Consider the following 13,331-nt stretch of genomic DNA (forward strand, 5'->3'; position numbering starts at 1 on the left):
CCATGCCTCGGGACATCCTTTCCTGGAGTGTATCAGGTAGACAATGTTGGCTGAGTCGCAAGAGTAGGTACCGTGTACCTAGTAGATGGTGTTCTCATGTGAGATGATGGCATCTGTGTCGATGATCCAGCACGTCTTGCAGAGATTGCTGTGGCAGGGTTGTGTGATGTTGTAGTCACTGTTCTCCTGAAGGCTGGGTAGTTTGCTGCGGACAATGGTCTGTTTGAGGTTGTGCGGGGTGTAGGGATGGCCTTGGCAAGATGTTCGTCTTCATCGATGACATGTTGAAGGCTCCGGAGAAGATATCGTAGCTTCTCCACTCCGGGGAAGTACTGGACGACGAAGGGTACTCTGTCCGCCTTGTCCTGTATTTCTTCTGAGGAGGTCGGTGCGGTTTTTCGCTGTGGTGCGTCAGAACTGTCGATCGATGAGTCGAGCGCCATATCCTGTTCTTAAGAGGGCATCTTTCAGCGTCTAGGTTCTGTTGCGATCCTCCTCATCTGAGCAGAGGGCTTGACTGTAGGGGATGGCTTCTTTAACATGTTTAGGCTGGAGAAGTGGAGCATCGTGAGGCTATCCGTGGGCTTGCGGTACTGAAGTGCTGAGGTGACCGTCCTTGATGGAGATGCGTGTGTCCAAGAATGCAACCGATTCCGGAGAGTAGTCCATGGTGAGTCTGATGGTGGGATGGAACTTGTCGATGTCATCATATAGTTGTTTCAGTGATTGTTCACCATGAGTCCAAAGGAAGAAAATGTCATTGATGTATCTAGTGTATAGCATCGGTTGAACGTCCTGTGCGGTGAAGAGGTCTTGTTCGAACCTGTGCATGAAGAGGTACAAATTTGGTCCCCATGGCTGTTCCATGTGTCTGAATGAAGAATTGGTTATTGAAGGTGAAGACATTGTGATCCAGGAAGAAGCGGATGAGTTGTAGAATTGCATGTGGAGATTGGCAATTGTCGGCATTGAGTTCTGAGGCAGTTGCAGCAATGCCGTCGTCGTGGGGGATGCTGGTGTAGAGTGCCGAGACATCCATTGTGACGAGGAATGCTCCTGGTTCAACTGCTCCATGTGTGCTGAGTTTCCGTAGGAAGTCCGTAGTGTCACGACAAAAGCTGCGGGTTCTTTGTACAATGGGTTGCAGGATGCCCTCAACGTAGCTGGAGATGTTCTCACACAGGGTCCCATTGCCTAATACGATGGGACGGCCGGGTGTGTTGGCCTTGTGTATCTTCAGGAGGCAGTAGAGATCTCCAATGCGGGGAGTACGTGGGATGAGAGCACGGAGGGTGCTCTGAAGGTCGGGATCAGAGGTCTTGATCAGTCTGTTCAGTTGATCTGTGTGTTCTTTGGTTGGATCTGTGGGTAACTGTTGTAGTGTTCCTTGTTGTTCATTTGTCGGTACACCTCTGATGCACCTCAATGAGCACCCGGAAACAAGGCTTTAGTACTGAAGGCTTTAATACATTAACAATGAAACTACTAACACAAATTCACCCGTTCAGACTGAAGGGGTCCTGCCGGAGCAGGGGGTCTTATACCCTGCCACCGGAGGCGGGACCCCACTGGAGTGTGCCATGATAACACTTAGGACAGGTAAACACCCTATCCCAACAACATAGAACAACCCCCATAACAACAACACCCTAGCCCAACAGTAACACAATAACAACCCCAGTGGTGAACCAACGATGGTTCACCACAACCTCTTTGCAGTAATCTGCTCTGTTCAGTATGACAGTGGCCCCTCCTTTGTCTGCTGGTTTGATGACAATGTTGCGGTTGGTCTTGAGAGCGCGGATGGCATTGCGTTGTGCTTGGGTGACGTTCGGGGCTGTCCAGTGAGTGCGGCTGATGAATCTGACTTTGACACACCTCCTGACGGCTTGGGCATACATGTTGAGTCGAAGGCAGCGGCCTTCCGGAGGAGAGCAATTCGACTCTTTCCTCTTGTTTGCTGCATCGCAGATCCCTCTGTTGGCTGTTCCGGTTCATTGGCTGTCTCATTGTGTTCACTGTTGGCCTCTTGGGGTTTGTGGAAGAACTCCTGCAGCCTCATTCGCCTGATTAATTCCTCTGTGTCCACAGCGAGACTAATGGGGTCTATTTTGGTGGTGGGGCAGAAATTGAGCCCGAGGCTGAGAACTTCGATTTTGTCTGGTTGAAGTGTGTAGTCCGACAAGGTGACAATGGACTTCCCTGCAGTGGTACTGTTTTCTACTGTGGTACCGGGGGTGGCTTGGTTGCTGCTGGTGGTGATGCCGAGTTTCTCAAGTTTCCTGTTCTTGGTGTGCATGCAGATGGCGTAGTTCCGTTGTCTCGTCTGCTTGGCAGTGTTTCGCAGCTGGTCTGCATCCTGAGCGCAAGTTGAGAATATGGACTCTATCTTGGTTTCCAGGTTGCGGTGTCTGCTGTAAAGCTGGTGTCTGCTGTAAAGCTGGTGTATGAGGTGGCTGAGGAGTGTGAGAGAGGTGCAATGGCAAAGTCTCTCAGCGTAGTTTGTGTTATAGGTTGGCCTGAGTGGGTTCGTGATCTGTAGTCCTTTCGATATCTTGTCTCCTTTCTTGAAAAGCCAGTGGGGTTTATTGGGGCACATACACCCTGTGCAGAGAATGGGAGTCAGTCAGAGGGCATAGAAGACTAGACTATGGCTCTGACTGTGGCTGTGAATCCCTGCAGGGTCACTCCTGAGAGTGCGGATGAGGTTAAATAAATCTCTGAGAATTACCAGGATTCTGTATCCGAAGGAAGGGCTGGTCATCTTTCCCCAGGATAAAGCGAGTAAGCCTGTAGCGGTACTGAGAGATACAGAGCCAGCCATACTGTACTGCTGGGAAAAGGCATGACCTTCCCACCACAGAGTGCAGTAAGTCCCAAGGTGTTACAAAGGGGACTGAAGGAGGGGACATGTCCATTCCTCTGTATCGAATACATCGGGAGTGTGATCTTATATCAGGACCAGTGACTGTGGGTATCATCCCCACTTTGTCCCTGGACAGGGTCAAGCTGCTCTTCGCTAATGACCAACGCGATTGTGGTGAACCATAGTTGGTTACCACTATGAATGCTGAGCCATGGATGGTCAGCACTATGGGTATTTGTAGATATGTTACTGTTGTCACTGTTGGGGTTAGGGTTGGGCTGTTCTACCTGTTGATATTGTTCTGTGGTACACTCCAGTTGGCTCCGCCTACCTGGGGAAGTATAAAGGTCACTGCACTGCCTGGTGACCCTTTAGTCTGGGATTGTATTGTATATAGTGTGCTCCATTCTTGTCAGTAATAAAAGCCTTTATTTCCCGGGTACAATCTAGCCTCCCGAGTGATTTAATCGCGCATCAGGGATCAAAGGTCATAACATCTCCAGTGATCTCAGAGAAGTCCATTGAGGTCAAGGAGACCAAGAAAGTGTCTGGCTGTGTGGTAACCCGATCTATAAGCAACAAGCTCCATCAGAGGAAGTTGAGGTGGTGCTGCAGCTAGAAGGCCCTCTGGTCTGCTTATTGGAAATGTTTCTTGGGAGTCTGGAAGATCCTAAGGAAATAATAAATAAATCTTCCCGAGATCACTTGAAAATCTCTGAAACTGCTAGGAAAAACACGCAGACAAACATGCCAAGACCCAAAACTTCCAGCCAGGAGATTTTGGGTGAGATTTGGGTGGCATGTTATGTGGCAGCGGAGACAGCTTGCCATTGGCTGGTGGCGGGATCTTCCAAAGTCAATGGGGTATTCTCTGAAGGTCTACTCTACCTCTTTTAGTCATTGTAAACACCTCAAGAAAGTAAACCAAAGAGATTCCAGGAGAGATTGTTTGGAAGATGACAAGGGCATATTTATAGAACTTAGGATGGAAAACATTGGAGACGGGATGACTGGATAAAAGGAAGTTAGGAAAAGTCATTGAGGTGAGGTTTTGAAGCAGGTACACTGATGGAATTTTTGAAAGGTCAGAGAACAATAACTGAAGGTACAGCTTCGCAAATGTCAAGAAAAGCAGCAGCGGTAGGAGAGAACCCCGGAAGCAGGGTGGTGGCTCGCCTATAGTCAAATGAGATCGGGAGCAAGTACAGGGTAAAAATTGATAAGTATTGCAGCATGAGGGCTGATATGTTGGAAGAGTTGAAAAATGGCATGGGCAGGGGAGGAGCTAACAGTAAAAGAAGGAAAGGCAGGACAACAGATTTAATTGCGGGCACAGGAGAGGTTGATGAATGTGAATGTGCAGAGGGAGGCCAAATGAACCAGTTAGTACTGTGTTTTAAAGTTTGTTTGTTGGTGTCACAAGTAGGCTTACATTAACACTGCAATGAAGTTACTGCGAAAATCCCCTAGTCGCCACACTCCTGTATGGGTACACTGAGGAAGAATTTAGCATGGTCAATACACCTAACCAGCATGTCTTTTGGACTCTGGGAGGAAGCCAGAGCACCCAGAGGAAACCCACGCAGACACGGGGAAAATGTGCAGACTCCGCACAGATAGTGACCCAAGCCAGGAATCGAACCCGAGTCCCTGGCACTGTGAAGCAGCAGTCCCACCATCATGCCACCCCATGGTATAAGGATCTAGTACCTAAAGGGGTAGCATGGGACTGAGTACAGTGTCGCCCACATAGAGATTTAAGAAGGGCAACAGATGTATTTGGTAGCACAAGCCACTAGCTTTCAGAGCGCTGCTCCTTCATCAGTTAAGTGGGAGTTCTGTTCACAAACAGGGCATATAAAGAAACAAACTCAATTTACAAAATAATGGTTGGAATACGAGTCTTTACAGGTAATCAAGTCTTAAAGGTACTGACAATGTGAGTGGAGAGAGGGTTAAGCGCAGGTTAAAGAGATATGTATTATCTCCAGCCACTGATAGCCAAGTTCCACACACATGAGGACGGCCTCAACCGGGATCTTGGGTTCATGTCACACTATCTGTAACCCCTACGACTTGCCTGAGCTTGCAAAATCTCACTAACTGTCCTGGCTGGAGACAATACATATCTCTTTAACCTGTGCTTAACCCTCTCTCCACTCACATTGTCTGTACCTTTAAGACTTGATTACCTGTAAAGACTCGTATTCCAACCATTATTTTGTAAATTGAGTTTGTGTCTTTATATGCCGTGTTTGTGAACAGAACTCCCACTTACCTGATGAAGGAGCAGCGCTCCGAAAGCTAGTGTCTTGTGCTACCAAATAAACCTGTTGGACTTTAACCTGGTGTTGTGAGACTTCTTATTGTGTTTACCCCAGTCCAACGCCGGCATCTCCACATCATGATTTAAAAAGGCACATGACCTAGAGCTAAAGCCCAGCCTAGCAATAGGTAGCAACATATAACGAATAGTATGGGGAGCTCTCCTTTACCCTCGATGTATATGTACATAATTCAGTACTGTTAATAAAGACTCCTTTGTAACTTCAACAAGACGGCTTCATGGTGTTCAAGCAAACCCATCATGAATAGTGACAACAGAACAGATCAAGTGCTAGAGAAGGGATGTTCAGAGTGTCCTTTTCTACCAGACTGATCCTGGTGTAACAAGATTTTACCACACAGAGATTAGAGAGAAAGCGAGAGGATCACTGCAATGAATCAGTTCGAACTGGTAAAGAATTAAATAACAAAAAGAAATGACAAGATTGGTTCTGACAAAGGGTTACACCCAAAATGTTAACTTGATTTTCTTCTCTTTTTGATGCTGCTGAATGGCCTGGTGAGGATTTCCAGCATGTTCTCTTTGTGATTCAGATTTCCAGCATTATGTTGCAGATTATATTTTCAATTTTTAAGAAATTAAATAAACGTGTTAAAGAATAACCCAGAACACCTCTCCAGAATCTTCCAAAGATTCCTGCATTTTACTCAGCAGTGGCCGTCTTTTCTTCATAGGGTGTGGAAGGAATGTAGTCAGACTTGTCTCCTGACACTGTCAATAGGTGTTTAGTCCAAGATTTACTCCACCAGTCAGACTCAGTCACATTGCCTCCATAAATTGCCAAATAAACAAATCCGCATTCAGGCCTCTCTTTAATTTCTGATATAAGGATTTTTGCTCTTCCAGTTTTAGATTGGGGGAATTTGTTTTTGAGTGGGTCTCCTTGAAATTTCTAAAATATAAATGTTGCACCAAAATATTTCCAATCACCTTCCGCTTTTACCTGTATAAGATAATGCTTTGGAGATAAACATTTCTCTTATTTTCAGTGTCAAAGAAATAGTTTTTAAAATTTAATTGGTATACAGTGAAAATGTTGTTTCTTGCATGCTATACAGACAAAGCATACCATTCATAGGGAAAGAAAGGAGAGGGTGCAGAATGTAGTGTTACAGTCATAGGTAGGGTGTTGAGAAAGATCAACTTAATACGAGGTCGGTCCATTCAAAAGTCTGATGGCAGCAGGGGCGAAGTTGTTCTTGAGACGTGACCTCAGACGTTGGCACATTTTTCCCGATGGAAGAAGGTGGAAGAGAGAATGTCCGGGGTGCGTGGTGTCCTTGATTATGCTGACTGCTCTTCCGAGGCAGTGGGAAGTGTAGACAGAGTCAATGGAGGGGAGGATGGTTTCAATGATGGACCCTTTGTAGTTGTGAAGCTCTGACCCAGTCTGCAGCCACACTGTAGAAAGGGACAAAATGAGCCCATATTTTTTATCTCTGACTCATGCTCCTTAGTGAGGATGTGTATCAGGAATTGGACCTTGAAAAGGTCCAGCCTTGAAGCTATGACTCCACCTGCTATTGTGCTGATCCCAGTTTGAACTTGTTAAAAGCACGGCGAACCATCACATAGTGACAACTCAGACCCATTAAACCCCTCCCAGGGAGACGTCAAAGATTTCACAGTGCTGCAAGAACAGGAGAATTCTTCTGATGACTGGGTCTATATTTATCCCCCAATCAACACCACCAATGAACCAGATGACCTGCTCCTTGCTGTTTGTGGAAGCTTGCTGTGCACAAATTGTCTGCCACATTTCCCTATATACAACAGTGTCTAGACTTCAAAAGCACTTAATTGACAAAAAGTGCTCTCTAAATACAAGTCCTGTTTTTCCTGTTCTGTACATCTCATTTATATATCTAAATTCTGCCACAAAACACCTGGGGTTGATAATACAAGGGGTCATGGGAAGGGGGGAGGGAGGAACGGGGAGGGAGGAACGGGGAGGGCAGGCGGGGGGGAGGGAGGAATGGGGAGGGCAGGGGGGGGAGTAGTCCTGCCCAAGACTGCATCAGTGTCCATTGGCAGGATTGCAACAACTAAGAATAAGAAGGCCCATGGATCCCCGGAGCAGGTAAGTCCGTGGTGTTGGACGGAGAAGGTTTTGGTAGGTCAGTGGGACGTTGAGGGGGGATAGATTTAAGGCTGCAAGTAGATAGGAAGGAAGTGGGGTGCGTTTGATCTTCAGGAAGCAGCTGAATGGCAAAGGGAAGCTCCCAAAGATAGATATCCCCCTCGCCCTTGCCCACTTACGTCCTACACTTTGAAAAACTTGGATAAAAAAAAAATTGCTCCCACCCGGCTGCCCACACCAAACCTTTTATGGCATTGCAGTGTATTATCAGGGTCAATTGGCTCTTAACAAGCCTAATTGACCATTGATTACTTATTTGAATATCGTGGGTGGGCTGCTAATTCCACCACCCCCCCCTCCCCGGAATTATGTGGGTGAGCTCAGGTATGGGTGGGAAGGTGACGGGTAGGCACCTGTCCTATTTTACATGCCCACCCCTGCCAAAACATGCCAAAACATGTAAAATACAGTCCTGGTGTATACATCGGGAAATTGTACACCCACATCATCATGGATGCCATCATGGTATTATGAGATGTGCTGATGATGCATACCAACGCATAGCAAGGCTGAATTTTACCAAATTATACTTTAAGGTTATTAAAAAATACTTCTAATAGGTCTAATTTGCTTTTTAGTCCTTCTTTTAGATTTGATTTCTAATCTCATGTTCATATCTTAATTCGTTCCTTCTCCTATTTTTATCCTTCTGCCACCAAAATGTTTTCAATTGATTTTCAATTTTTTTTTCGTGAGTTCCTGTTCTATGTAGTCCATTTGTTTTGTTAGTCTTCTTATCCCCTTTGACATTCTGAGAAATGTGGCAAGGGGGCTGTGGGAGGGAGGTGTTGGCATTTGATCTCAGGCCATTATTGACTCTGCTCAATACAGCACGACACAGCTCAACGTTCAGCACAGTTAGCACTGTGGGCTCACAGCGTCAGAGACCCAGGTTAATTCCAGCCTTGGGTGACTGTCAGTGTGGAGTTTGCACATTCTCTCTGCATGGGTTTTCTCCTGGCGCTCCAGTTTTCACCCACAGTCCAAAGATGTGCAGGTTAGGTGGATTGGCCATGCTAAATTGCCCCTTGGTGTCCCAGGATATCCAGATTAGGGGGATTAGCCATGTTAAATGTGCATGATTGCAGGAACAAAGTGGGGAGCGGAGCTGGGTAAAATGCTTTTCAGAGAATCAGTGCAGACTCAATGGGCCAAATGGCCTTCTTCTGCGATGTAGGGATTCTATAATTTGCCAGTGCTTTGCCTTCATTTGGCCTCACCCATGTTGCCATGGCAACAGCACAAATTTGTTTGGTTGGGCATAGCAGGTGTGAAACTACGTTACAACTCACCTTTGTATTATCCATTAAATTCAATTTAATAACCTTGGTGTTTCTCTTCATCCTTTCTGAATTAATTTACTATAGCCTTGATCCCGTCCCCTCGCTACGTAAGATGTTTGATAGTTTGTTTTTGTTTTTCGCTCTGTTTCTCACTTCCAGCTTAGGGTTTCCTAAAATCGAGAAGCCAAGTTTAGAAGACACCCAGGGCTATAAAAAAGATCAGAAGGACCGTGTCTTAAAGCACCTTTACAGAATGTCCAAAGGTGCTCCACAACCGATGAAGTATTTCAAAATGCACTTACTGTTGTAATGAAGTGAAATGTTGCAAAAAAATTGTGCACAACAAAATTTCTCAAGAAATAATTAAATGAATAACCAGACATACATTTTACTTGTAGTTTTAGCCATATTTGTTAAAGGATAAATATTAACTAGGCCTAAAGGGAAAGACTTCCGGCTTTTCTCCAAATTAAATGTTTATTGGTAACAGTCTTGCCTCTGAGTCACAGGGACAAGGGTTCAGACCCCACTCTAAGCTAGGCCTCACCTTACATAACAGCACTTTTGACAGTGCGGCACCCCCTCAGTACTGCACAAGTATCAGTTCAGATTACAAGCAAGGCAGTAGCACTGTTTAAAAAAAGTAAGAGATGAGATAACTCAGATAAATGTGACAAAGTGGCCCCCAGTTTGAGTTTCAAAAGCCTGAAGATTGAGAAAGAGGGAATTTGGAGGTCCACACAAAGTCAAAAAGAGAATGAGTAAGAACAAGATGATGAATTTGCGGTCTGAAAATCCTTGTGTAGCCTCCCTCACCAATAGTTCTGCAGGGCAGGGATCCTGGTCACTGCTGACGTCCACTCCTCAACTGTTGGCTCATTCAGAATCAGAATGGGATCACTTGATTGAAATATTTTTAGAGAACACCCATATTAAGAGAGCATTTTAAACACTTAATAGAGGAAGAGAGCAGGAGATGGATTGTCAGGTATATTCCCCTGAAAAAGGAGCAGCCACATCGCAAGTGGTCAGTCCCATGGGCCAGTTATAAAAAATGTGATGCACATGCTTCAGGTTTTTTAGGGGGTTGCCTAGGCAATTGATTTTACTCAGCTTGCCATTGTTTATTTATTTATTAGTGTCACAAGTAGGCTTACATTAACACTGCAATGAAGTAACTGTGAAAGTCTCCTAGTTGCCACACTCCGGCAACTGTTCGGGTACACTGAGTGAGAATGCAGCATGGCCAATGCACCTAACCTGCACATCTTTGGACTGTGGGGGGAAACCGGAGCACCTGGAGGAAACCCACGCAGAGACAAGGAGAACATGCAAACTCCACACAGCCAGTGACCCAAGCCGAGAATCAAACCAGGGTCCCTGGCTCTGTGAGGCAGCAGTGCTAACCACTGTGCCACCGTGCTGCCCTCATTGGTGGCTATGCCTTCAGTTCTGAGGTCCTCAACTTTGGAATTTCCCCCCTCAACTTCTCAACCTTAATGCTGTCTTCCTGAAAGACCCTCCATAAAACCTACCCCATTGACCAAGCAGTAGAGTGCTGAAAAAAGAGACTTGCTGTCAAACCTTTTCTTCTTACACTCAGCAGAACACAAGTGCAAGATAACCAAATCTCAAAGGGAACAACAATGAAAAGAAGTTGGCAATCATTGGTTGTCCTCGTGAGTGCAAGGCAAAAAGTTTTCCTTTTCAGCAATACTCATGTGGTTATATGTTGAGGTTGTGAGTGTTGTTGTTCTTTCAGGCTGGAGATCTTGGTGAGTCCCACTACTGTCCCAAAGACGATTGGAATGCTAATCTCTTCCCCATGCTCAGAACACTGTAGAGAAAGTAGATAGATGCACAGGAATTGCAGCGAAGAAGCCATCCGTCTCGTCCAATGCCGCCTGATCTCAGAGACCATGCTGCAGGGTAGATGGATGTTCTATTCAGCCTATCAGAAACTGCCTGGATACCTGGCATATCTAGGTCCTGTGTGATTTTGCTCCCCCTCTTACATCTAATTTCCATGGGAACTCTCCTGACCTCCCATTTTAATGTTGGTGGCTGTCGATGGGACAGGCTGGAGAAAATGCCATTTTAATTCTTCTCCTCAATTCTTCAGAGGTTCCACAGATGTTCTGTTGAAATCACAGCCAGAGATCAGGAGAACGCGAATCGAAATTCTGGATGATACTGTTTAAGTTCCAATTGCGGTTTCCAGTATCCACAAGCCAGCATCCTGTGCTCAGAAAATTAAATCCAAATCTCTTAGCCCCATTGGTAGAACTGTGGACTCATGTAAACAGTGTCAGTTTGAGTGACTGGCCACAAGATTGTCTTTTGAGTTAGAAAGTTGTGGGTTCAAGCTGCCATTCTCAGGATTTGAGCACAGGATCTAAACAAGCACTTCAATGCAGCACCAAGGCAGTGCTCCATTGTCAGAGACACGTTGTCCAGATGAAGTGTTCAACTGGCAAGCTGACTTGCCAATTTGGGTGTGTGTAAAAGGTCACATATTACAAAGAGCAGAGAACTCTTGAGTTCAGTCTTTCCTCAGGCAATACCACAAAACGTTTAATTTATTATCCACCGCTCATTTGCTGCCTGTGGGGCCTTGCTGTGAATAAATTGGCATGATGTGGAGATGCCGGCGTTGGACTGGGGTGAACACATTAAGAAGTCTCACAACACCAGGTTAAAATCCAACAGGTTTATTTGGTAGCAAATACCATAAGCTTTCGGAGCGCTGCTCCTTCGTCAGATGGAGTGGAAATGTGCTCTCAAACAGTGCACAGATACACAAAATCAAGTTACGGAATACTGATTAGAATGCGAATCCCTAAAGCCAGCCAGGTCTTAAAGATACAGACAATGTGGGTGGAGGGAGCATTAAACACAGGTTAAAAAGATGTGTATTGTCTCCAGACAGGACAGCTAGTGAGATTCTGCAAGCCCAGGAGGCAAGCTATGGGGGTTACTGATAATGTGACATAAATCCAACATCCCGGTTTAGGCCGTCCTCATGTGTGCGGAACTTGGCTATCAGTTTCTGCTCAGCGACTCTGTGCTGTCGTGTGTCGTGAAGGCCGCCTTGGAGAATGCTTACCTGAAGATCAGAGGCTGAATGCCCGTGACTGCTGAAGTGCTCCCCCACAGGAAGAGAACAGTCTTGCCTGGTGATTGTCGAGCAGTGTTCATTCATCCGTTGTCGTAGCGTCTGCATGGTTTCCCCAATGTACCATGCCTCAGGACATCCTTTTCTGCAGCGTATCAGGTAGACGTGCCGGATCATCGACACGGATGCCATCATCTCACGTGAGAACACCATCTACCAGGTACACGGTACCTACTCTTGCAACTCGGCCAACATTGTCAACCTGATAGCTGCCAAATTTTTTTTTATACTTTTCCAATTCAATCAAATCAAGTCCAATTCAGAGTCTCAACAAGTTGAGACATTTCCGATCCAAGCTGGCAAGACAGGGCAAGCAACCAATTACCCTGTCCTGGGCCTGATCTACATGAGCCAAGCTGATTGGAGGAGGGAAAGCAATACCTCCTCCAAGACTTGAGCTCATTTGCATCTTAGCCAAAAGGCCGAGATACCGCTTTTAAAAATTGCCTTCACTGTAACCTAATGACCTCAACCAAGTGCAGCATCCAATCCATACTACACTTGATCTTAGCCAAAAGGCCGAGAAGCGATAGCTGCCAAATTTAATCTTGATCCTAGAATCAGGAGCTGGCAGTACTAAATTCAGTACCATAGAAAAGCATCTTTTAATGTGTCTCCTGTCAGCGCATGGTGGTAGCAATTAGGCCTCATTTTTTTTTGTTTATATATCCAATTCAATCCAATCAAGTCCAATTCAGAGTCTCATCAGTGAAACATTCCCGATCCAAGCTGACAAGACAGGCCTCTCACCTCCTGTCTTGGGCTTGATCTACATGATCCAAGCTGATTGGAGTAGGCATTGCACCTCCTCCAAGGCTTGATCTTATTTGCATCTTAGCCAAAAGGCTGAGATGCCGCTTTTAAAAATTGCTTCAAATGAAGCCACAATGTAACGTTATGACTTCAACCAAGTACAGCATGTCGATACTACACTTGATCTTAGCCAAAAGGCTGAGGAGCAATTAGGCCTGATATATCTGTTTATATTGGGCATCTGCTCTGCAAAGAATCTGATGCTTTAATCCATACACAGGGACTACTCTGTAATGGGGTCAGGCAGAGGTGTAAACCACACCTCTTTAGTGCTGTTGGGACTTGTGAATGGACACATAAAAGTTAGAATTTGCAAAACAATAAAGAAAAAAAACAGCTGACTGTAACAACCAGGTGAAGCCTGTTCTCTGCAGAAGGTGGGGAATGTAAAGCCAAACATCAGGGAGCTGCCATGAAGCAACCTATTCAGGCGCCTGGTGTAGTTTCTGCCAAACCTGCCTGACCAGTCGAGCAGCAATAACTGAGAGTACTGTCATCTGACAACTCCCAAACCAGGGCCTGTGTAAATAATCTGAACTTTAGGTCTGCTGCACCCTCGAAAACACCATTAAGAAGAGGAGACAATACAAAGGAAGAGACCAACTCAGCTCTTTGTGCTGGCATTGTTTTATCATTCAATGTTTCCTGCTCACATATTTCATGTTTTAATCTTGGAAATGGCTGACTTTTCCACCCAAAGATAATTT

The 13,331-nt window shown here is 45.6% G+C and overlaps 2 non-coding genes across 2 annotated transcripts; both read right to left on the reverse strand.

Annotated features, from left to right (window-relative positions):
• Nucleotides 1-12,158: 12,158 nt before the first annotated feature.
• Nucleotides 12,159-12,342, reverse strand: LOC144506695 (U2 spliceosomal RNA). Its single transcript, XR_013499942.1, has one exon. It is a non-coding gene; the product is annotated as a U2 spliceosomal RNA (small nuclear RNA).
• Nucleotides 12,343-12,575: 233 nt separating this feature from the next.
• On the reverse strand, nucleotides 12,576-12,774 carry LOC144506716 (U2 spliceosomal RNA). Its single transcript, XR_013499953.1, has one exon. It is a non-coding gene; the product is annotated as a U2 spliceosomal RNA (small nuclear RNA).
• Nucleotides 12,775-13,331: the final 557 nt, after the last annotated feature.

The sequence above is a fragment of the Mustelus asterias genome, chromosome 17 (genome assembly GCF_964213995.1).
Source record: "Mustelus asterias chromosome 17, sMusAst1.hap1.1, whole genome shotgun sequence".
Lineage (NCBI taxonomy): Eukaryota > Metazoa > Chordata > Chondrichthyes > Carcharhiniformes > Triakidae > Mustelus > Mustelus asterias.